Source organism: Pseudophryne corroboree, chromosome 5, assembly GCF_028390025.1.
Source record: "Pseudophryne corroboree isolate aPseCor3 chromosome 5, aPseCor3.hap2, whole genome shotgun sequence".
Lineage (NCBI taxonomy): Eukaryota > Metazoa > Chordata > Amphibia > Anura > Myobatrachidae > Pseudophryne > Pseudophryne corroboree.
The window spans coordinates 231550753-231575572 of record NC_086448.1 but is presented as its reverse complement, the minus strand read 5'-3'; the positions used below and the strand labels follow the sequence as shown (position 1 = coordinate 231575572).

Sequence of the window (24820 nt, the reverse complement as noted above, 5' to 3'; positions counted from 1 at the left end):
TTGGGCTTCTTAGGCTACTGGACATTAGCTCCAGAGGGACCGATCACAGGCCCAGCCATGGATAGGTTCCAGAGCCGCGCCGCCGGCCCCCTTACAGAGCCAGAAGACAGAAGAGGTCCGGAAAATCGGCGGCAGAAGACGTCCTGTCTTCAACAAGGTAGCGCTCAGCACTGCAGCTGTGCGCCATTGCACTCAGCACACTTCACACTCCGGTCACTGAGGGTGCAGGGCGCTGGGGGGGGGGGGGCGCCCTGAGACGCAATAAAAACACCTTGGATGGCAAAAAATGCATCACATATAGCTCCTGGGCTATATGGATGAATTTAACCCCTGCCAGAATACACAGAAAAACGGGAGATAAGGCCGCCGAGAAGGGGGCGGAGCCTATCTCCTCAGCACACTGGCGCCATTTTCCCTCACATCTCCGTTGGAGGGAAGCTCCCTGGCTCTCCCCTGCAGTCACTACACTACAGAAAGGGTTAAAAAAGAGAGGGGGGCACTGATTACGCGCAGTATTAAAAATACAGCAGCTATAAGGGGAAAAACACTTATATAAGGTTATCCCTGTATATATATATATATATATATATATATATATAGCGCTCTGGTGTGTGCTGGCAAACTCTCCCTCTGTCTCCCCAAAGGGCTAGTGGGGTCCTGTCCTCTATCAGAGCATTCCCTGTGTGTGTGCAGTGTGTCGGTACGTTTGTGTCGACATGTATGAGGAGAAAAATGATGTGGAGACGGAGCAGATTGCCTGTAATAGTGATGTCACCCCCTAGGGGGTCGACACCTGAGTGGATGAACTGTTGGAAGGAATTACGTGACCGTGTCAGCTCTGTATAAAAGACAGCGGTTGACATGAGACAGCCGGCTACTCAGCTTGTGCCTGTCCAGACGTCTCATAGGCCGTCAGGGGCTCTAAAGCGCCCGTTACCTCAGATGGCAGATATAGACACGGATACTGACTCCAGTGTCGACGGTGAAGAGACAAATGTGACTTCCAGTAGGGCCACACGTTACATGATTGAGGCAATGAAAAATGTTTTACACATTTCTGATAATACGAGTACCACCAAAAAGGGGTATTATGTTCGGTGAGGAAAAACTACCTGTAGTTTTCCTGAATCTGAGAAATTAAATGAGGTGTGTGATGATGCGTGGGTTTCCCCCGATAACAACTGATAATTTCTAAAATGTTTTCTCTATCGTCCTAGTGGATGCTGGGGTTCCTGAAAGGACCATGGGGAATAGCGGCTCCGCAGGAGACAGGGCACAAAAAGTAAAGCTTTAGGATCAGGTGGTGTGCACTGGCTCCTCCCCCCATGACCCTCCTCCAAGCCTCAGTTAGATTTTTGTGCCCGGCCGAGAAGGGTGCAATCTAGGTGGCTCTCCTAAAGAGCTGCTTAGAAAGGTTTAGCTTAGGTTTTTTATTTTACAGTGAGTCCTGCTGGCAACAGGATCACTGCAACGAGGGACTTAGGGGAGAAGAAGTGAACTCACCTGCGTGCAGGATGGATTGGCTTCTTTGGCTACTGGACATTAGCTCCAGAGGGACGATCACAGGTACAGCCTGGATGGTCACCGGAGCCTCGCCGCCGGCCCCCTTGCAGATGCTGAAAAGAGAAGAAGGTCCAGAATCGGCGGCAGAAGACTCCTCAGTCTTCTTAAGGTAGCGCACAGCACTGCAGCTGTGCGCCATTGCTCTCAGCACACTTCACACGGCAGTCACTGAGGGTGCAGGGCGCTGGGAGGGGGGCGCCCTGGGAGGCAATGTAAACCTATTTTTTGGCAAAAAATACCTCACATATAGCCTCCGGGGGCTATATGGAGATATTTAACCCCTGCCAGAATCCGTTGAAGAGCGGGAGACGAGCCCGCCGAAAAAGGGGCGGGTCCTATCTCCTCAGCACACAGCGCCATTTTCCCTCACAGAAAGGCTGGAGGGAAGGCTCCCAGGCTCTCCCCTGCACTGCACTACAGAAACAGGGTTAAAACAGAGGGGGGGCACTAATTTGGCGTTAGAAATATATAAAAAGATGCTATAAGGGAAAACGCTTATATAAGGTTGTCCCTATATAATTATAGCGTTTTTTGGTGTGTGCTGGCAAACTCTCCCTCTGTCTCTCCAAAGGGCTAGTGGGTCCTGTCCTCGATCAGAGCATTCCCTGTGTGTGTGCTGTGTCGGTACGTGTGTGTCGACATGTATGAGGACGATGTTGGTGAGGAGGCGGAGCAATTGCCTGTAATGGTGATGTCACTCTCTAGGGAGTCGACACCGGAATGGATGGCTTATTTAGGGAATTACGTGATAATATCAACACGCTGCAAGGTCGGTTGACGACATGAGACGGCCGACAAACAATTAGTACCGGTCCAGACGTCTCAAAAACACCGTCAGGGGTTTTAAAACGCCCGTTTACCTTAGTCGGTCGACACAGACACGGACACTGAATCCAGTGTCGACGGTGAATAAACAAACGTATTCCTTATTAGGGCCACACGTTAAGGGCAATGAAGGAGGTGTTACATATTTCTGATACTACAAGTACCACAAAAGAGGGTATTATGTGGGATGTGAAAAAACTACCTGTAGTTTTTCCTGAATCGGATAAATTAAATGAAGTGTGTGATGATGCGTGGGTTCCCCCCGATAGAAAATTATTGGCGGTATACCCTTTCCCGCCAGATGTTAGGGCGCGTTGGGAAACACCCCTTAGGGTGGATAAGGCGCTCACACGCTTATCAAAACAAGTGGCGGTACCGTCTATAGATAGGGCCGTCCTCAAGGAGCCAGCTGACAGGAGGCTGAAAAATATCATATAAAAGTATATACACACATACTGGTGTTATACTGCGACCAGCGATCGCCTCAGCCTGGATGTGCAGAGCTGGGGTGGCTTGGTCGGATTCCCTGACTAAAAATATTGATACCCTTGACAGGGACAGTATTTTATTGACTATAGAGCATTTAAAGGATGCATTTCTATATATGCGAGATGCACAGAAGGATATTTGCACTCTGGCATCAAGAGTAAGTGCGATGTCCATATCTGCCAGAAGATGTTTATGGACACGACAGTGGTCAGGTGATGCAGATTCCAAACGGCACAAAGGTGTATTGCCGTATAAAGGAAGAGGAGTTATTTGGGGTCGGTCCATCGGACCTGGTGGCCACGGCAACTGCTGGAAAATCCACCGTTTTTACCCTAAGTCACATCTCTGCAGAAAAAGACACCGTCTTTTCAGCCTCAGTCCTTTCGTCCCTATAAGAGTCATATTTGCCCAGGGATAGAGGAAAGGGAAGAAGACTGCAGCAGGCAGCCCATTCCCAGGAACAGAAGCCTTCAACCGCTTCTGCCAAGCTCTCAGCGTGACGCTGGGACCGTACAGGACCCCTGGATCCTACAAGTAGTATCCCAGGGGTACAGATTGGAATGTCGAAACGTTTCCCCCTCGCAGGCTCCTGAAGTCTGCTTTACCAAGGTATCCCTCCGACAAGGAGGCAGTATGGAAAAAAATTCATAAGCTGTATTCCCAGCAGGTGATAATCAAATTACCCCTCCTACAACAAGGAAAGGGGTATTATTCCACACTATATTGTGGTACTGAAGCCAGAAGGCTAGGTGAGACTTATTCTAAATCTAAAAAAATTTGAACACTTACAAAGGTTCAAATCAAGATGGAGTCACTCAGAGCAGTGATAACGAACCAGGAAGAAGGGGACTATATAGTGTCCCGGGACATCAGGGATGCTTACCTCCATGTCCCAAATTTGCCCTTCTCACTAAGGGTACCTCAGGTTCGTGGTATAGAACTGTCAGTTTCAGACGCTGCCGTTTGGATTGTCCACGGCACCCCGGGTCTTTACCAAGGTAATGGCCGAAATGATGATTCTTCTTCGAAGAAAAGGCGTCTTAATTACCCCTTACTTGGACGATCTCCTGATAAGGACAAAGTCCAGGGAACAGTTGGAGGTCGGAGTAGCACTATCTCGGATACTGCTACAACAGCACGGATGGATTCTAAATATTCCAAAATCGCAGCTGATCCTGACGACACGTCTGCTGTGCCTAGGGATGATTCTGGACACAGTCCAGAAAAAGGTGTTTCTCCCGGAAGAGAAAGCCAGGGAGTTATCCGAGCTAGTCAAGAACCTCCTAAAACCAGGAAAAGTGTCAGTGCATCATTGCACAAGGGTCCTGGTAAAAATGGTGGCTTCCTACGAAGCAATTCCATTCGGCAGATTTCACGCAAGAACTTTTCAGTGGGATCTGCTGGACAAATGGTCCGGATCGCATCTTCAGATGCATCAGCGGATAACCCTATATCCAAGGACAAGGGTGTCTCTCCTGTGGTGGTTACAGAGTGCTCATCTTCTAGAGGGCCGCAGATTCGGCATTCAGGATTGGATGCTGGTGACCACGGAGGCCAGCCCGAGAGGCTGGGGAGCAGTCACACAAGGAAAAAATTTCCAGGGAGTGTGATCAAGTCTGGAGACTTTTCTCCACATAAATATACTGGAGCTAAGGGTAAATTTATAATGCTCTAAGCTTAGCAAGACCTCTGCTTCAAGGTCAGCCGGTATTGATCCAGTGGGAAAAACATCACGGCAGTCGCCCACGTAAACAGACAGGGCGGCACAAGAAGCAGGAGGGAAATGGACTTTTCGCTGGGCGGAAAATCATGTGATAGCACTGTCAGCAGTGTTTCATTCCGGGAGTGGAAACTGGGAAGCAGACTTCCTCAGCAGGCACGACCTCCACCCGGGAGAGTGGAAACTTCATCGGGAAGTTTTTCCACATGATTGTGAACCGTTGGGAAATACCAAAGGTGGACATGATGGCGTCCCGTCTGAACAAAAAACGGGACAGGTATTGCGCCAGGTCAAGAGACACTCAGGCAATAGCTGTGGACGTTCTGGTAACACCGTGGGTGTACCAGTAGGTGTATGTGTTCCCTCCTCTGCTTCTCATACCTAAGGTACTGAGAATTATAAGACGTAGAGGAGTAAGAACTATACTCATGGCTCCGGATTGGCCAAGAAGGACTTGGTACCCGGAACTTCAAGAGATGCTCACAGAGGACTTATGGCCTCTGCCGCTAAGAAGGGACTTGCTTCAGCAAGTACCATGTCTGTTCCAAGACTTACCGCAGCTGCGTTTGACGGCATGGCGGTGGAACGCCGGATCCTAAGGGAAAAAGGCATTCCGGAAGAGGTCATTCCTACCCTGGTCAAAGCCAGGAAGGAGGTGACCGCACAACATTATCACCACATGTGGCGAAAATATGTTGCGTGGTGTGAGGCCAGGAAGGCCCCACGAAGAAATTTCAACTCGGTCGATTCCTGCATTTCCTGCAAACAGGAGTGTCTATGGGCCTCAAATTGGGGCCCATTAAGGTTCACATTTCGGCCCTGTCGATTTTCTTCCAGAAAGAATTGGCTTCAGTTCCTGAAGTCCAGAAGTTTGTCAAGGGAGTATTGCATATACAACCCCCTTTTGTGCCTCCAGTGGCACTGTGGGATCTTAACGTAGTTCTGGGATTCCTCAAATCACATTGGTTTAAAACCAGTCAAATCTGTGGATTTGAAGCATCTCACATGAAAAGTGACCATGCTCTTGGCCCTGGCCTGGGCCAGGCGAGTGTCAAATTGGTGGGTTTTTTCTCAAAAAAGCCCATATCTGTTTGTCCATTCGGACAGGGCAGAGCTGCGGACTCGTCCCCAGTTCTCTCCCTAAGGTGGTGTCAGTGTTTCACCTGAACCAGCTTATTGTGGTGCCTTGCGCCTACTAGGGACTTGGAGGACTCCAAGTTGCTGGATGTTGTCAGGGCCCTGAAAGTATAGGTTCCAGGACGGCTGGAGTCAGGAAAACTGACTTGCTGTTATCCTGTATGCACCCAACAAACTGGGTGCTCTTGCTTCTAAGCAGACTATTGCTAGTTGGATGTGTAATACAATTCAGCTTGCACATTCTGTGGCAGGCCTGCCACAGCCAAAATATGTAAATGCCCATTCCACAAGGAAGGTGGGCTCATCTTGGGCGGCTGCCCGAGGGGTCTCGGCTTTACAACTTTGCCGAGCGGCTATTTAGTCAGGGGTAAACACGTTTGTAAAATCCTACAAATTTGATACCCTGGCTAAGGAGGACCTGGAGTTCTCTCATTCGGTGCTGCAGAGTCATCCGCACTCTCCCGCCCGTTTGGGAGCTTTGGTATAATCCCCATGGTCCTTTCAGGAACCCCAGCATCCACTAGGACGATAGAGAAAATAAGAATTTACTTACCGATAATTCTATTTCTCGGAGTCCGTAGTGGATGCTGGGCGCCCATCCCAAGTGCGGATTATCTGCATTACTTGTACATAGTTACAAAAATCGGGTTATTATTGTTGTGAGCCATCTTTTCAGAGGCTCCGCTGTTATCATACTGTTAACTGGGTTCAGATCACAGGTTGTACAGTGTGATTGGTGTGGCTGGTATGAGTCTTACCCGGGATTCAAAATCCTTCCTTATTGTGTACGCTCGTCCGGGCACAGTATCCTAACTGAGGCTTGGAGGAGGGTCATGGGGGGAGGAGCCAGTGCACACCACCTGATCCTAAAGCTTTACTTTTTGTGCCCTGTCTCCTGCGGAGCCGCTATTCCCCATGGTCCTTTCAGGAACCCCAGCATCCACTACGGACTCCGAGAAATAGAATTATCGGTAAGTAAATTCTTATTATTGGCATTATATCCTTTCCCGCCAGAGGTTAGGGTGCGTTGGGAAACACCCCCTAGGGTGGATAAAGCGCTCACACGCTTGTAAGAACAAGGGATCTACCCTCTCCTGAGATGGCCGCCCTTAAGGATCCTGCTGATAGAAAGCAGGAGGGTATCCTAAAATGTATTTACACACATACTGGTGTTATACTGCGACCAGCAATCGCCTCAGCCTGGATGTGCAGTGCTGGGTTGGCGTGGTCGGATTCCCTGACTGAAAATATTGATACCCTAGATAGGGACAGTATATTATTGCCTATAGAGCATTTAAAAGATGCATTTCTATATATGCGTGATGCACAGCGGAATATTTGCCGACTGGCATCAAGTCTAAGTGCGTTGTCCATTTCTGCCAGTAGAGGGTTATGGACACGACAGTGGTCAGGTGATGCGGATTCCAAACGGCATTTGGAAGAAGGGGAGGAGTTATTTGGGGTCAGTCTTTCAGACCTGGTGGCCACGGCAACAGCTGGGAAATCCACGTTTGTACCCCAGGTCGCCTCTCAACATAAGAAGACGCCGTATTATCAGGCGCAGTCCTTTCGTGGGCAAGCGGGCAAAAGGTTCCTCATTTCTGCCCCGTGACAGAGGGAGAGGAAAAAGGCTGCAGAAATCAGCCAGTTCCCAGGAACAGAAGCCCCCTCCCGCCTCTGCCAAGCCCTCAGTATGACGCTGGGGCTTTACAAGCAGAATCAGGCACGGTGGGGGCCCGTCTCAATGAATTTCAGCGCGCAGTGGGCTCACTCGCAATTAGACCCCTGGATCCTTCAGGTGATATCTCAGGGGTACAAATTGGAATTCGAGACGTCTCCCCCTCGCCGTTTCCTAAAGTCGGCTTTACCGATGTCTCCCTCTGACAGGGAGGCAGTTTTGGAAGCCATTCACAAGCTGTATTCCCAGCAGGTGATAATCAAGGTACCCCTCCTGCAACAGGGAACGGGGTATTATTCCACACTGTTGTGGTACCGAAGCCGGACGGCTCGGTGAGACCGATTCTAAATCTAAAATCTTTGAACACTTACATACAGAGGTTCAAATTCAAGATTGAGTCACTCAGAGCAGTGATTGCGAACCTGGAAGAAGGGGACTACATGATGTCTCGGGACATCAAGGATGCTTACCTTCATGTCCCAATTTACCCTTCTCACCAAGGGTACCTCAGGTTTGTGGTACAGAACTGTCACTATCAGTTTCAGATGCTGCCGTATGGATGGTCCACGGCACCCCGGGTCTTTACCAAGGTAATGGCCGAAATGATGATACTCTTTCGAAGGAAGGGAATTTTAGTTATCCCTTACTTGGACAATTCCCTGATAAGGGTAAGATCCAGGGAACAGTTGGAGGTCGGTGTAGCACTATCTCAGGTAGTGTTGCGGCAGCACGATTGGATTCTCAATATTCCAAAATCGCAGCTGATTCCGACGACTCGTCTTCTGTTCCTAGGGATGATCCTGGACACAGTCCAGAAAAAGGTGTTTCTCCCGGAGGAGAAAGTCAGGGAGTTATCCGAGCTAGTCGGGAACCTCCTATAACCGAGCCAAGTCTCAGTACATCAATGAAAGGGTTCTGGGAAAAATGGTGGCTTCCTACGAAGCAATCCCATTCGGCAGATTCCACGCAAGAACTTTCCAGTGGGACCTGCTGGACAATTGGTCCGGGTCGCATCTTCAGATGCATCAGCGGATAACCCTGTCACCAAGGACAAGGGTGTCCCTCCTGTGGTGGTTGCAGAGTGCTCATCTTCTAGAGGGCCGCAGATTCGACATTCAGGACTGGGTCCTGGTGACCACGGATGCCAGCCTGCGAGGCTGGGGAGCAGTCACACAGGGAAGGAAATTCCAGGGCTTATGGTCAAGCCTGGAGACATCACTTCACATAAATATCCTGAAGCTAAGGGCCATTTACAATGCTCTAAGCTCAGCAAGACCTCTGCTTCAAGGTCACCCGGAGTTGATCCATTCGGACAACATCACGGCAGTCACCCACGTAAACAGACAGGGTGACCCAAGAAGCAGGAGGGCAAGGCAGAAGCTGCAAGGATTCTTCGCTGGGCGGAAAATCATGTGATAGCACTGTCAGCAGTATTCATTCCGGGAGTGGACAACTGGGAAGCAGACTTCCTCAGCAGACACGACCCCCACCCGGGAGAGTGGGGACTTGACCCAGAAGTCTTCCACATGTTTATAAAACTCGACAAGTATTGCGCCAGGTCAAGGGACCCTCAGGCAATAGCTGTAGACGCTCTGGTAACACAGTGGGTGTACCAGTCAGTGTATGTGTTCCCTCCTCTGCCTCTCATACCCAAGGTACTGAGAATTATAAGATGGAGAGGAGTAAGCACTATATTCGTGGCTCCGGATTGGCCAAGAAGGACTTGGTAACCGGAACTTCAAGAGATGCTCACGGAGGATCCATGGCCTCTACTTCTAAGAAGGGACCTGCTCCAGCAAGGACCCTGTCTGTTCCAAGACTTACCGCGGCTGCGTTTGACGGCATGGCGGTTGAACGCCGGATCCTGAAGGAGAAAGGCATTCCGGATGAAGTCATTCCTATCCTGATCAAAGCCAGGAAAGATATAACCGCAAAACATTATCACCGCATTTGGCGAAAATATGTTGCGTGGTGCGAGGCCAGTAAGGCCCCGACGGAGGAATTTTCAACTAGGTCGATTCCTACATTTCCTGCAAACAGGAGTGTCTATGGGCCTGAAATGGGGGTCCATTAAGGTTCAAATTTCGGCCCTGTCAATTTTCTTCCAAAAAGAACTAGCTTCAGTCCCTGAAGTTCAGACGTTTGTGAAAGGGGTACTGTATATACAGCCTCCTTTTGTGCCTCCAGTGGCACCTTGGGATCTAAATGTAGTTTTTGGGTTCCAAAAGTCACATTGGTTTGAACCACTTAAATATGTGGAGTTAAAATATCTCACATGGAAAGTGGTCATGCTGTTGGCCCTGGCCTGGGCCAGGTGCGTGTCAGAATTGGCGGCTTTATTCTGTAAAAGCCCTCATCTGATTTTCCATTCGGACAGGGCGGAATTGAGGACTTGTCCTCAGTTTCTCCCTAAGGTGGTTTTCAGCGTTTCACCTGAATCAACCTATTGTGGTGCCTGCGGCTACTAGGGACTTGGAGGACTTCAAGTTGCTAGACGTTGTCAGGGCCCTGGAAATATAGGTTTCCAGGACGGCTGGAGTCAGAAAATCTGACTCGTTGTTTATTCTGTATGCACCCAACAAGCTGGGTGCTCCTGCTTCTAAGCAGACTATTGCTCGTTGGATTTGTAGTACAATTCAGCTTGCACATTCTGTGGCAGGCCTGCCACAGCCAAAATCTGTAAAGCCCATTCCACAAGGAAGGTGGGCTCATCTTGTGCGGCTGCCCGAGGGGTCTCGGCTTTACAACTTTGCCGAGCAGCTACTTGGTCAGGAGCAAATACGTTTGTAAAATTCTACAAATTTGATTCCCTGGCTGAGGAGGACCTGGAGTTCTCTCATTTGGTGCTGCAGAGTCATCCGCACTCTCCCGCCCGTTTGGGAGCTTTGGTATAATCCCCATGGTCCTTACGGAGTCCCCAGCATCCACTAGGACGTCAGAGAAAATAAGAATTTACTTACCGATAATTCTATTTCTCGTAGTCCGTAGTGGATGCTGGGCGCCCATCCCAAGTGCGGATTGTCTGCAATACTGGTACATAGTTATTGTTACCAAAAAATCGGGTTATTGCTGTAGTGAGCTATCTTTTCTAGAGGCTCCTCTGTTATCATGCTGTTAACTGGGTTTAGATCACAAGTTATATGGTGTGATTGGTGTGGCTGGTATGAGTCTTACCCGGGATTCAAAATCCTTCCTTATTGTGTACGCTCGTCCGGGCACAGTATCCTAACTGAGGCTTGGAGGAGGGTCATGGGGGGAGGAGCCAGTGCACACCAGGTAGTTCTAAAGCTTTACTTTTGTGCCCAGTCTCCTGCGGAGCCGCTATTCCCCATGGTCCTTACGGAGTCCCCAGCATCCACTACGGACTACGAGAAATAGAATTATCGGTAAGTAAATTATTATTTTTTCTGAGTGTATCAGTCACCATATACCTCTTAAATCCTCTGTTTATGCTCTGCTGTGCAGTCACACTATACAGGGTTTTTTTGACAGGTACTTTGTCTGCTTTTATTGTACTGTTACGCTTTCAAATAATGTCTGCTAATCAGGGAGGTAGATCCTTGGCTGATCCTGGGCCATGCTGTGCTGACGCCGTGGATTGCTCAGAGGAAAACATTGCAGCCGAGGGTTCAGGTACCGGGAGTTCTATACCCCTCAGTCTGCAGCACCGGTGGCACACCAAGACCCACCTTGGGCTGCTTTTTCTAATTTACTGACTACGCTAGTAACTAGACTTGCGTCCCCTGTGGGACCTCCTGTGCCATTACAGCCATATATTGTCCCTGCAGTTAATTTGCCATGGGCAGATAATCTGTACACTCCGTTACAGCAATTAAGTCAGTCTTTGGCTGAACAAAACCTAACCCTCGCCCGCCTAAGACCAAGGGGTCCTCTAAGCGGGCCATTACTTCCTCACAATCCACACGTTTTGGATACTTCATTCGATGAAGATGGTGTATATAGTGATCCTTCAGGCACTGATGCAGATGCTTCCGACGGGGAATCTGTTACACAGGTGGATGTTCCTGACCCCTTGGAGGCTATCAGGCTGATTCTTCAAATTGATGATGATGCAGAACCTCCAGATACCTCTAAGAATCCTGAAGTTCAGACGTCAGAAGGTTACTAAATTAGTTTACACCATTCTGACCACTTGGTTGACATACGTCAGGAATCCTGGGAGTATCCGGGAAAGAAAATCTCTAAGAAGATGCTAGCTCGTTATCCCCTCGCTGCGGAGTTAAGTAAAAATTGGGTAACACCACCGCTGGTGGACTCAAAGGTCGTGCGTCTGGTGGTGTCATCTGCTCTGCCTGTCACTACCGTCACCTCTCTGAAGGAACCGACGGATAAGTGTGTGGAGGGTTGCTCTTGCAGGAGCTGTGCGTAGGCCCACTATTGCGGCTTCTTGGGCTGCAAAAGCTATTGAAGCCTGGGTTCAGGAAGTTGAAGCGGAGCTACCGTCTGATTTTCCTAATAATGCTAGACAGTGTCTTATTTTATTAGAACCTCTCATTATATTCAGGAGGTTGCAACTGATGCCGGTGTACTGGCGGCCAAAGCGTTTACTACGTCCATTCTGGCTCGCTGGATTCTCTGGTTGCGGTACTGGTCTGTAGATCTGGTCTTTAAAAAGACCTTGGAGGTGATCCCTTTTAAGGGAAACATCCTTTTTGGGGAAGATCTCAAAAAGATTGTTGCTGACTTAGCATCTGCTAAGACTGCCTGCCTGCCTAGTACTAATCCTTCAGTTCCGAAGGCTAAAAGTATTTCATTTCATTCCTTTCGACCTCCAAGTAAAGCAAAGGGTCAGGCGTACCCGAAACAGGCTCGCACTTCCAAATCCACTAAGCCCAAACCTAAATGTTCCTGGGCTGCCCATCAGCCTGCTTCCAAAACAGACAAGCCTGCTGCATGACAGGGCGGGCCTCCACCTGGGGGACGCCAGTGTGTTAGGCCGACTTCTACGGTTTGCCCAGCTATGGTTACAGACCACTTCAGACACCTGGGTACAGGAAGTCGTCGCTCACGGATACGCCATCTTTCAAGAAAAGTCCCCCTCGCCACTTTTGCTCAACAATACATGCTGTAAAAGCAAACTGTACATTTGGTGGTACAATCCCTCTTGGACACAGGAGTGATAGTGCCAGTACCTCTGGCTCAGAGAGGTAGGGGGTACTATTCAACGCTGTTCCTAGTTCCGAAACCGAATAGGTCCTCTCGGCCCATTCTCAACCTCAAGTCTTTGAACAAATTTGTGAAGGTATCCAAGTTCCGTATGGAAACTCTTCGCTCTAGTGTTCTGGCCTTGGAGCCCAAGGACTATATGGTATCCCTGGACATACAGGATGCTTACCTACATATACCTGTTGCTGTGTTGCATCAGCAATACCTGCGGTTTGCTATTGGCAACCTATGTTTTCAATTCAAGGCCTTACCTTTTGGTCTGACTATGGCTCCAAGAATCTTCACCAAGGTCATGACGGCTATGCTCCGCCTCAGGGTATCTGGATCCTGCTGTATCTGGATGACTTAATGATCCTGGTGAACTCTCCAGAGGTTCTCCTCTGTCATCTGGAACTAACAGTCCAATTCCTGCATGCTCACGGGTGGCTCATCAACTGAGAAATTCTCTTTGGTCCCTGCTCAGAGCATGGTGGACCTGGGGGCATTATTGGCCACCCACAACCAACGGTTGTTCTTGTCTCCAAAGAAGGTCCCGAAACTTCAGGACAAGATAAGATGCTTCCTGTGTCGATACATTCAGCGATGCAAGTACTAGGCCTCATGGTGTCAACTTTCGACATGGTGGAGTATGCTCAATTTCATTCCCGCCCTCTGCAGAGGTTAATCCTTTCCAAATGGGACGGCCTTCCTCACCAGATCAGGACTCGCATGACTCCGGAGGTTCGCATGTCACTGACCTGGTGTCTACAGGACCAGCAATTGAGCAGGGGTTGTCCCTTCTGGATCTCCAACTGGGCCCTTCTAACGACGGATGCCAGTCTGAGGGGTTGGGGCGCGGTGTTGGAGCAACACTCTCTTCAGGGTCGGTGGACCAGGGAGGAATCTTCTCCCGATAAACATTCTGGAGTTGCGTGCGGTGTTAAATGCTTTGAAACTGGCTTTGCCTCTGGTACAGAACAGGCCTGTTCAAGTACAGTCTGACACCGCCACCACGGTGGCGTACATAAATCATCAAGACGGCACTCAAAGCCGCATGGCAATGATGGAAGTGTCAAAGATTCTTCTTTGGGCGGAACGCCATCTGCCAGCCATATCTGCAGTGTTCATTCTGGGGGTGCTCAACTGGGAAGCGGACTTCCTCACTCGTCTCACACGCCAGAGAGTGGAGCCTTCATCCAGAATTTTTTCAACTTCTAGTGGACAAGTAGGGCCTACCAGATGTGGACCTGATAGCGTTTCGACACAATCACAAGGATCCGGTCTTTGGAGCAAGAACAAGGTTCCTCAAGCAGCGTTTGTGGACGCGCTGGCAATTCCATGGAACTTTCGGCTGCCGTATGTGTTCCCTCCAGTTTCACTTCTGCCCAGGGTAATTAGGAAGTTCAAGCAAGGAGGAGGAATACTACTTCTAATCGCTCCGGCGTGGCCCAGGCGGCATTGGTTCTGAGACCTTCAGGGTCTCTCGATAGAGCGTCCTCTTCAACTTCCGCCAAGACCTCCTCGTTCAGGACCCTTGTGTCTACCAGGATCTGGCCCGACTGGCTTTGACGGCGTGGCTCTTGAAGCTTCAGTTCTGAGGACCGAAGGATTTTCTGAGGCGGTCATTCAAACTATGTTGAAGGCCCGTAATCCGGCTTCCGCTCGGATCTATCATAGGGTCTGGAATTCTTAGTTCACCTGGTGTGCGGCTAAGAATTATAATGCATACAAGTTCAGTACTGCCAAACTCTTGGCTTTCCTGCATCAGGGCCTGGACTTAGGCCTTCGTCTGGCCTCTCTCAAGGTTCATATTTTTGCCTTGTCGATACGGTTTCAGAAAAAAATTGCGACTCTGCCTGATGTTCATACATTCATTCAGGGCGTTTTATGGATTCAACCTCCCTATGTTCCTCCTGTGGCTCCTTGGGATTTGTCGGTTGTTCTGGATGTCTTTAAAAAAGTCTCCGTTTGAACCTCTTGAATCCGTGGACCTTAAGTGGCTTACTCTTAAGGTCTTGTTTTTGCTGGCTATTGCCTCTGCTAGACAGGTTTCAGACTTCGGTGCCTTGTCTTGTCAGTCACCTTTTCTGATTTTTCACCGTGACCGGGCAGTTCTTAGAACTCACCCTGGTTATCTGCCTAAGGTGGTGTCATCTTTCCACCTTAACCAAGAGATTGTGGTTCCGGCCTTTACCTCTCTTGGTTTATCCTCCAAATAGCGGTCTTTGGATGTGGTACGGTCTCTCCGTATTTATGTGAAGAGAACAGCTTCGCTTAGGAGATCTGATTCTCTCTTTTTTTTTTTTTTTTTTTTTTTTTTTCACAAACGTGGCTGGCCTGCTAATAAGCAGTCCTTGGCCAGATGGATTAGAATGGTGATTGCACTTGCTTATGTACAGGCTGGCCTTCCAGCTCCTGCTACCATCAAAGCCCATTCTACTCGGTCTGTTGGACCTTCTTGTGCGACCTGCCGTGGTGCGACCCTTTAACAATTGTGCAAGGCGGCTACGTGGTCCTCAGTGAACACGTTCATAAGGTTCAATGCCTTCGATACTTCCGCCTCCCATGATGCCTTCTTTGGACGCCGTGGTCTTGTTCCTGCTACAGTGTGTCCCCTCCAAAGAGGAACTGCTTTAGGACATCCCTGATGTAATACCCTGTGGAATCAGTCTACCCCGCTGCAGAAAAGGAGATTTATGGTAAGAAATTACCTTTGTTAAATCTTTGTGCAAGGTACTCTGGATTCCACAGGGCGCCCACACTGACGCACTTAGCTTCTTTGGGTTTGTATGGCATTTGCCACTGGTACCTTCTCCTGTCGTGAGAATGTAGATGTATGTGGCTACTAACTGTTGTCTCTTTTGCCTGCTACTGCATTGGACTGGTTAACAAAACTGAGCTTCAGTGCCTGGAGGCGGGGATATAGAGGAGGCGGCGCTATGCATCCTAGGAACAGTCAAAGCTTTTAGCTTGGTGCCTTGGATCAAGATCCAACTCTACACCCCAATGTAATTCCCTGTGGAATCCAGTGTACCTCGCAGAAAGATTTAACAAAGGTAAGTTCTTACCATAAATCTCCTTTTCGCTGTCAACCATCTGGGGGACGCTGCGCACTCACAGATGGGTTAGAGTGTGTGGGTATGGAGTTTGGCACAGAACCTAAAAAAATAAAATAACTCCTCCCCCTCTAACCCCTCCCATCTACAGTCTCTCTTCCAGAAAGAGAGGTAGTGTGTGCGGCAATACAAAAGCCGTGTCTGCAGCAAGTCATTGTCGCGGTAACCCCGGTACAGCAGGGGGAAGGGATTTAGTCAACCCAGTTCGTGGTCCCGAAACCGGGTGGCTCGGTCAGACCGATTCTGAACTTAAAATCCCTCAATCTGTATTTAAAAAGATTCAAATTGAAGATGGAATCTCTCCGAGCAGTGATCTCCAGTCTGGAGGGGGGGGGGGGGGGATTTTATGGTGTCAGTCGACATAAAGGATGCTTACCTACATGTCCCCATATATCCTCCACATCAGGCGTACCTGAGGTTCGCTGTTCAGGATTGTCACTACCAATTTCAGACGTTGCCGTTTGGTCTTTCCACGGCCCGAGGATTTTCACCAAGGTAATGGCGGAAATGATGGTACTCCTGCGCAAGCAAGGGGTCACAATTATCCCGTTCTTGGACGATCTCCTGATAAAGGCGAGATGACAGGAGCAGTTGCTAAAACACGTTGCGCTCTCCCTGACAATTCTGCAACAACATGGCTGGCTCCTAAATTTGCCAAAGTTGCAGTTGATTCCGACAACACGGCTGTCGTTTTTGGGCATGATTCTGGACACTGAACTTCAGAGAATTTTTCTCCCGTTGGAAAAAGCTTTGGAACTCCAGAACATGGTCAAGAAGCTTCTGAAACCGGCAAGAGTGTCGATTCATCAATGCACTCAAGTGCTGGGGAAAATTGTGGCGGCCTACGAGGCCATTCCGTTTGGCAGGTTCCATGCAAGAACTTTTCAGTGGGACCTGTTGAACAAGTGGTCCGGGTCCCATCTACACATGCACCGGAAGATTAAGCCTGTCCCCCAGGGCCAGGATTTCTCTCCTGTGGTGGCTCCAACTTTCTCACCTAGAGGGTCTCAGGTTCGGGATCCAAGATTGGATCTTGGTGAGCACGGATGCGAGTCTCCGAGGTTGGGGCGCAGTCACACAGGGGGTAAATTTCCAGGGAAAATGGTCGAGCCAAGAAGCTTGTCTAGACATAAACATTCTGGAATTAAGGGCCATCTACAACTGCCTTCTACAAGCGGAACATCTGCTGCGCGGCCTACCTGTCCTGATTCAGTCTGACAACATAACAGCGGTGGCGCACATAAACCGCCAAGGCGGAACAAGGAGCAGAGCGGCGGAGGCCACAAAGATTCTTCGCTGGGCGGAAAAACATGCAAGCGCTCTGTGTCAGCGGTCTTCATTCCAGGAGTGGACAATTGGGAAGCAGACTTCCTCAGCAGACACGATCTCCATTCAGGAGAGTGAGGTCTTCATCAAGAGGTCTTTGCAGAAGTGACAGGTCGTTGGGGAATTCCTCAAATAGACATGGTGGTGTCTCGCCTCAACAAGAAGCTTCAGACGTATTGTTCCAGGTCGAGAGACCCTCAGGCAGTAGCTGTGGACGCTCTAGTGACACCGTGGGTGTTTCAGTCGGTCTGTGTTCCCTCCACTACCTCTCATCCCAAAGGTGATAAGGATCATAAGAAGAACAAGGGTTCAGGCGATACTCGTTCTAGATTGGCCACGGAGGGCCTGGTATCCGGATCTTCAGGAATTACTCATAGGACATCCCTGGCCTCTTCCTCTAAGAGAGGATCTTTTACAGCAGGGGCCGTGCGTGTTCCAAGACTTACCGCAGTTGCGTTTGACGGCATGGCGGTTGAACACCAAATCCTAGCTCGAAAGGGTATTCCCGAAGAGGTCATCCCCACTCTACTGAAAGCTAGAAAGGAGGTAACGGCGAAGCATTACCACCATATTTGGAGAAAATGTGTGTCTTGGTGCGAATCCAAGAAGGCGGCTACGGAAGAATTTCAGCTGGGTTGTTTTCTCCATTTTTTGCAAGCTGGTGTGGATGCAGGCCTTAAGTTAGGCTCCATTAAAGTGCAGATCTCGGCCTTATCTATTTTCTTTCAAAAGGAATTGGCCTCGCTTCCAGAAGTCACCACAAACCACAACCAGGCGCTGATCAAAAGCTAATTTCAATTAATAAGTCACCATTAGTTTTCAAGCTGCAACACAGAGCTACTGACTTGGGGTCTTCAAGTCAGAATAATTAGCACAGGTGACCCTGTGCTAGTTCCCAAAGCTAATCTACCACTTAACTCTTTGCGCTAATGAATAAGGTATGGCTGATGTTCAAATGACCAAACTACAAATTTTCTTATAATTCATGAGTTTTAATACACACAAAAAACTAGACCGGTTTAAGATATCTTAACAATATAAGAACAATAGTATAATCAGTATTATCAAAATACTATTAAAAATGACTCAAGGAGGTGGAGCCAAGCTGATCTGTGCACAGTTCTCAAACGGACAAATTAGTAACTATATTTCAGTCCGCGTAATATACTTGTTATAATACGCAACAAATTGCTTCTAGAACCCATGTAGAAATAGAAGTTCCTTAGATGTTTTTTATATAAAAGCAATGTTCCATATTTTATTGCCCATCAGCAGAGACAGAAAAATGGCATGAAGATATGCTCCTAATCGGAGCCTTACGTGTGGTTTCCGTCACTGTTATGTAACGCAAGATGGAGCCCCAATGGTAAGTACAGCGGTCCCGGTTTCAGGGGATCCAGCGCCTGCAATGACGCCCGCTGATGACGAGGATGTCCAGCCGCGGGGAACAACGAGACCGCACCGTTCCAGTGCTGCTTACAAGCACCCAGGTCCCGGTCTCTCTCCTCTCAATGGGTATCGGGCTGATGTTAATGACGAAGGACAGCAATACAGATGGGTTCAAAGGCAATATAAGGGTCCAAAATCCACCCTTTTGACGCGTTTCGTTCCTCTCACAGAAGCTTTATCCAAGAATTCTTGTCTCAGACTTAAGTCTTTGAACAAGATTGTTACCTCTATAGGGGTCCACAGCTACTAAGTGGCTGCAGCCACCACGCACTATAACTTTTCCAGGTGAGGCGCTAGAGTCCGCAACTTTTTCCCAGGAGGAGGGAGAAGTGGACCCTGAGTGTGAAGAGACATCCGCTTGGGAAGAGGAATAGACGTCTACAAGCTCTGCAGTCAGACTCTAAATCTTCAAGATGCGTCAGTGGCGGAGAGTTCAAAATCTATTTAAGCGATAGAAAAGACAGGTCGTGGTTTTCCCTTCATGGTCACATTTTGATATTTTAAAAGAAGCCTGGCTTAAACCAGATTCTAAATTTCAAGGCTCCTAAGAAATTAAGATATTTGTATCCGTTTGCGGAGGAGTATACAAAGGCTTGGGAAGCACCACAGAGAGCTCCTATTACACACCTTGCATAGGCAACTGTTCGGTACAGTCAGTGATGTTAAAGGATCCCACGGATAGACTTAGGCAGTTCTTAAATCCATGTTCGCCTTATTGCCCTATCCTCGTGGGTGCTTGGGTTCTTAAGGCTGTTGATGACTGGTTGGCACAGGTGGTAGCCAGAATACAATCCGAATATCCATCCGTGGCTATTCAGTTAGCGGAACAGATTTCAGAGGCGCTCACGTATGTCGTGAGGCCTTATTGGATTCTGCCTCCCTGTTATGCGCATTTGCTTTGGCAGTAGGGGCAAGGTGGTCTCTTACTACTTGCTTGGAACGGTGATTCCGATTCCAAACAGACTTTGTTCCTTTTGAAGGGGAGTACCTCTTTGGATCAGAACTTACGAAGATTATTTCAGATACCACTGGAGGCAAATGCCCCTTTCTTCCGGTTACTCCTCAGAAGTCGAAACCGGCACAGTTTTGGGCCTTTTCGTACCCAGGGCAGAGGAAGTTTCCAGTCCTTTTGCGGTTTTTCCAGATTCCCACGCAGAGGAGCCTTTTGAGGAATACAGGGAGCCCATAGACCAGCTATCAAACCTACCCGATAAGCCTACCGCATGACAATCTGAGGCTTGCGGAGGAGTCTCTAGTGGCTGGGGCCCGGTTACTTTGGTTCAGGGATGTTTTGCCTTTAATTTCACCCAGACTGTTGGGTGACGGGAGTAATTTCACAAGGTTACCTTCTGGACATCAAGGAGGCAATTCCCAACCGATTTTTTTTTTTTTACCCTCACACCCCTTCCTCACAATCCTTCCAAACGGCAAGCTCTCATTCAGGCATTTTCTTCGCTATTAGAAAATGGAGTAGTTATTGCAGTTCCCAGACATCAGCAGGGTCTGGGCTTTTTACTCCAGTCTTTTTCTCATAAGCAACCCTGACGGTTCAAACGTTTCTACAAGGAGTTCTGAGTATTCAACTTTCTTATGTTCCTCATGTCCCTCCTTGGGACTTAAATTTGGTTCTGAAGGCTCTTCAGAAGCCGCCTTTTGAGCCTTTGGATTGTGTTGAGTTGCGATTCCTTACTCTTAAGATGGTTTTTCTTTTGCCCATTGCCTCGGCTAGGTGTGTTTGAGTTGGCAGCCCTTTCCTGTTAACCACCCTTGTTAGTTTTCCATGAAGAGTGGTTTTACATACAACACCCTCCTTTCTTCCAATGGTTGTATCTGTTTTTCATCTTAATCAAGACATTATGCTGCCTGTGTTTGCTCCGGACTTGTCCGGGGGCGATCGACAACTGGCCTTATTGGATGTCGTTAGAACCTTGCACATCTATTTGTCCCGTACGGAGTCCATTCAACGTACGGAGTAGTTTTTGCTTCTTATTGATGTGCTTAAGCGTGGGTGGCCGGCATCTAAAAACTCTGTGGCTCACATCTGCTATCCGTCAGGCCTATGTATCCTCTGCTGTTTCTGTTCCAGACCCCATGGGTGCTCATTTGACTGGAGCTGTTGGGGCCTCCTGGACTGTGTGCAGCTGGCAGAGTGATGTCCATGCATACCTTCACAAAATTTTGGCCTCTGTTGGACGTTAAATTTTATAGGCGGCTTTGCCGACAGTTCTCCTCTTCTCTTATTAGCTTTGGAATATCCCATCAGTAAGTGCGCAGTGTCCCCCAGATGGATGACAGAGAAATTTGTTAATCTCTAACGTCCTAGTGGATACTGGGGAATAGTAGATTACCATGGGGTATAGATTGGGTCCACTGGAGCCTGGCACTTTAAGAAATCAGTAGTGTGTGTGTCTCCTCCCCTCTATGCCCCTCCTAGGAGATTCAGTTTAGAAAATGTGCTCAAAGAGCTGCGTGCATTCTGTTGCTCTCCAGAGTTTTCTTCAGACATTTTTTAGTTTGTTATTTCTCCTTCATCCACTAGGGGCCACTGGAGTGTAGTTACAATGGGGAGATAGTAGGTGGTATTGGTAGCTGGCACTTTAAAAATTCTCACACTGTGGCTAGCTCCTCCCCTACTATCTCCCCTCCAAGCCAGTCTTAGTTAAGTGCCCGAGGTAGCTGGTTCACTTGGGTTTAGCTGAAGAATTTTCTTCTTTTTTCTTTATTATTTTATTTTTCTTACACTCAGCGCGACTCACAGAGCCGGCACAGGGATCCCGCTCGAGCGCAAAGCAATGTTTAAATTTGGCGCCTTGTACGGAGGGGGCGGAGCTAAGTCCCGCTCTGTAGAGCGAGCTCAGCGCTCCCTGCTCCCAGGCGGCGACTCGCGCTCTGTTCAGCGCAACACTCCCCGGCGGCGGCTAGCAGATACAGGGCTCTACTAGCGCTGTATAGCGGGCTCAGCGCTCAGCGCTCCCCGGCGGTGACTCGCAGGCCCAGCGGAGGGTACAGCTCGCTTCCCGCTTAGTTTTGCAATAAGGCGCCATAGCCGGGGGGCGGAGCTAACTCCTGCTCTGTACAGCGGGCTCAGCATTCTCCGCTCCCCGGCCACTGTTATAGTGTAATAGGCATTTATGTGAGTTTAATGCACATGGTGCTGAGGAGAATGTGATATAGTCAGAGTGGCTCAGCACTAATCCAGTTATCCACTATATAGATTTTATCGCATAGCCCAGAGGAGTTTCACTCTGGCGGCCATTTCCTCCCTGCACAGACCTGGCTTCATATTTGCAGTGTCTCCTATAGCCCAGTGGGCTAATCTTGCATACTCAGAGACAAATACAAATAAAGTCCCAGGTATATTAACAGTTAACCCGCTTTACTCAGCGGGCTCCCAGGTCTCCCCGTCGCTAGGCAACAGCTCTGGGATTTGTAACTTTTCGATACTTCAGGCTGCTGAAATATAGATACATTCCTCCTGCAGTAGAGTCCTCTACCCAGCATTTTCCTACTTGCAAATCAGGGAACCTGCTCTATTACAGTAGCTGGGACTCAGCTCAATAATAATTAAAAGGATCTACTGTGCAGTATTTATTTACCTACGGTGTGTGTGTATATATACATATATAGTTATGTTTGTGCATGTATATATATAGATATATATATTTAAGTGCGTGTAGGTATGTATATAGATAAATCCATAAAATACCAGATATAGGGGATAAAAGCCTACGGCCACACCACCCTGAACACGCCCGATCTCGTCTGATCTCGGAAACTAAGCAGGGTCAGGCCCGGTTAGTACTTGGATGGGAGACCGCCTGGGAATACCAGGTGCTGTAGGCTACTTCCGCAATGTTTTCTAATAACAACATCTTGCACATAACATTTTCCCCCATCTTTCTCACAGGCTGGTCACCATTTTGAAAAGCCAGCGGAACCTCAGAGAAACATCTGGTGCACCTTAATTAGCGGTACACTAAATACAGGGCGGGGTGTTGCCTTCCCTTTATTATTCCTTGTTGTCACTAGTTACTAATGCTATTTGTAATTGTGGAATGCGTGTAAGGCATCAGACAAATAGCGCTGCGGCTCAGTACGCTAGTAGCGGGTATCTGAACAGGGGTTTGAATCCAAACAAAACTTTAAGGAGAACTCCTATAGCCTAGGGCTAAGACTCCTGTCCCACAGCGCAGCGTTGCTGGTTCAGGTCTCCGCTGCTCCAGAAAGTTTATTTTAATCGTATCGGTCACTACACATTATAGTGCAGACCTTACGTAGGGCTCTGTTTATTTAACCCACCTTTTCTCCTTTCGTTTGTCTCTCCTGGGATAGTCGAAGAATTCCCTCTTAGGTGTGAAGTATGCGGCGGAGCCATCTGCTTCGCCCTCCACGCACCTGCACACCCCTGTTTGATCAATGATGCAGGTAATGTCACTATTAACCAGACAATAGCTCATCAGGTAAGCCCTTGGACTTTGGTTTCCAAGGTCACAGGATCAAATCACAGCGGGACCAAACACACCTTTCCAAAAAGAAACTTTGCTAACATTCCATGCATTACTGATGTCTGTTTTCTGTGGATCTGAACCAGTGTCTCAGAATATACAGGTACATAATACAGCAGTTCATCTGATACTGCAGGTAAAGGAGGAGGACACGTCAAGTCCATCAGGGTTCCACGCCATTGACGAAAATGACAGCGACTGGTTCAGTTTCGGATGAGCTGGGCAGGCTCCGGTAGGCGGCCGACAGACACCCGAATACACAATATCAGGTATCAAACAGGGTTTGTTTTCCTATCTTTTCCCCGCAGATGGCAGGAGATGGTATCAGAACCTCTCTAGGGTATACACCTCGGTGTATCGCCGGTCCATCAAGCCGCCGTTTTCCTGAGGCAACCTTGCTCAGGGATCCATCGACATATGCGGCAGCATGGTTCTACCGTATCCGGAGCAGGTAGGTTGGGGAACAATTGTCCTCTAGGTTACAGGATGCTTCGCATCAGGATCAATTGATACTTTGATACAGGTCAGAATCACGATTCTGCTTTATGTTCCTTGGAGGTCTCCATGTCTACAGACTCGGACCCTGCATCTTCGCTTGGGCTGTCTTAACCCGACGACCTCTGGGGCTGCGACAGTGACAAGTAAACATGAAATCCTACGGGGCAGATGGTTCTGGGGAAGGAACTTTCTGCAGGATTTCTTGAACCAATGGAGGTAGGTCCACTTTGATTTCTCCTACTACTGCCCCAGCTCCAAGACAGACCTTTACTGGTCTTCCCTTTAGATTGTTTCGTGCCCTTTCAGGTTTTTGACTCCACACGGGTGATATCTTCGTCGCCAGGGGTTCTCAGGGTAAAAAGGCTGAAGCAGAGGTTCAACATCCTCAGTCCAGTCTGATTTTATGTCATCCTATACACCCATTACACCTGCAGGGTCCCAGGGTAGGCGCAGGTCGATGGGAGAAGGCTTGGGCGGTTACAACCGTCTCAGGAGTCCCTCGGCATGGGTCGGCTGATTTACGATGACAAGAGAGTCATACTGCAGGCTGCGCTCCATAGGTTTCTAACCGCAAAGGGTGTTGATCCCTGTTTTACACATATCATTTGAATTAGGACAGTTCTCAGGCCTTTGTTTTCTTTTCACGTTCCGAAGCCAAGTGGCTCGGACAGGCCTATTCTGGCCTTACAATCCTTTTAGTCTGTGATTGCTAGTTTAAACAAGAAAGGGAGTTTTACGTGTCCCTTGTCTTCAGAGATGCCTGTTTACTGATTTCCGTTGGACAGGCTTTTCTCAGATTCCCCCTTAACAGGATTCTCATTTTCACTGTAAGTCCTTTACTCTTCTCTCTTCCGCTCCCACAGAGTTTAGGAAGATAACAGAATAACTCTTTTTCAAGGGCAGTGGGTGACGTTGGTTCCCTAATGGGACAATTTACTGCTACTATCCCACTCTGTACATTAGGTGGCTTCTGAATATCCGGAGGATCCACGAGCTTCTGATTCGACACAGATCCAATTTATGCTCCGCATAGACGTTTCTCAACACGGTCCGTCAGAGGTTTTTTCATTCCTCGGCACCAGAGACTCTATTTCTTCAGTCAAGTTGCGACGTAATGAGTGGTCGCCTCCATTCCTCTCGGAACGGGGGACAACAATCTTGTTTCCAGATCAAGCCACCAGGTCAGACTCCTGGGTGAGGGAACATGCCCCGGAGTTTTGTCAGCTGGTCCGCTGTGGGCGGAGATTTCGGATCGACCTCAGGGCGTTCTGACTGACTCTTTAACCCTTTATTACTCTCGGACGGCAGTAGCCGTGGAGGCCCTCAGGGCTCCGGGGAGTTTTCTGGT

General features: G+C 48.7%; 1 protein-coding gene and 1 non-coding gene across 5 annotated transcripts in view; both read left to right on the top strand.

Moving 5' to 3' along the window:
- Window positions 1-24820, top strand: part of DAZL (deleted in azoospermia like) — a 510616-nt gene that overhangs the window by 191415 nt on the left and 294381 nt on the right. The gene's annotated exons all lie outside the window — the stretch shown is intronic.
- Window positions 22194-22312, top strand: LOC134929785 (5S ribosomal RNA). Its single transcript, XR_010178636.1, has one exon. It is a non-coding gene; the product is annotated as a 5S ribosomal RNA (ribosomal RNA).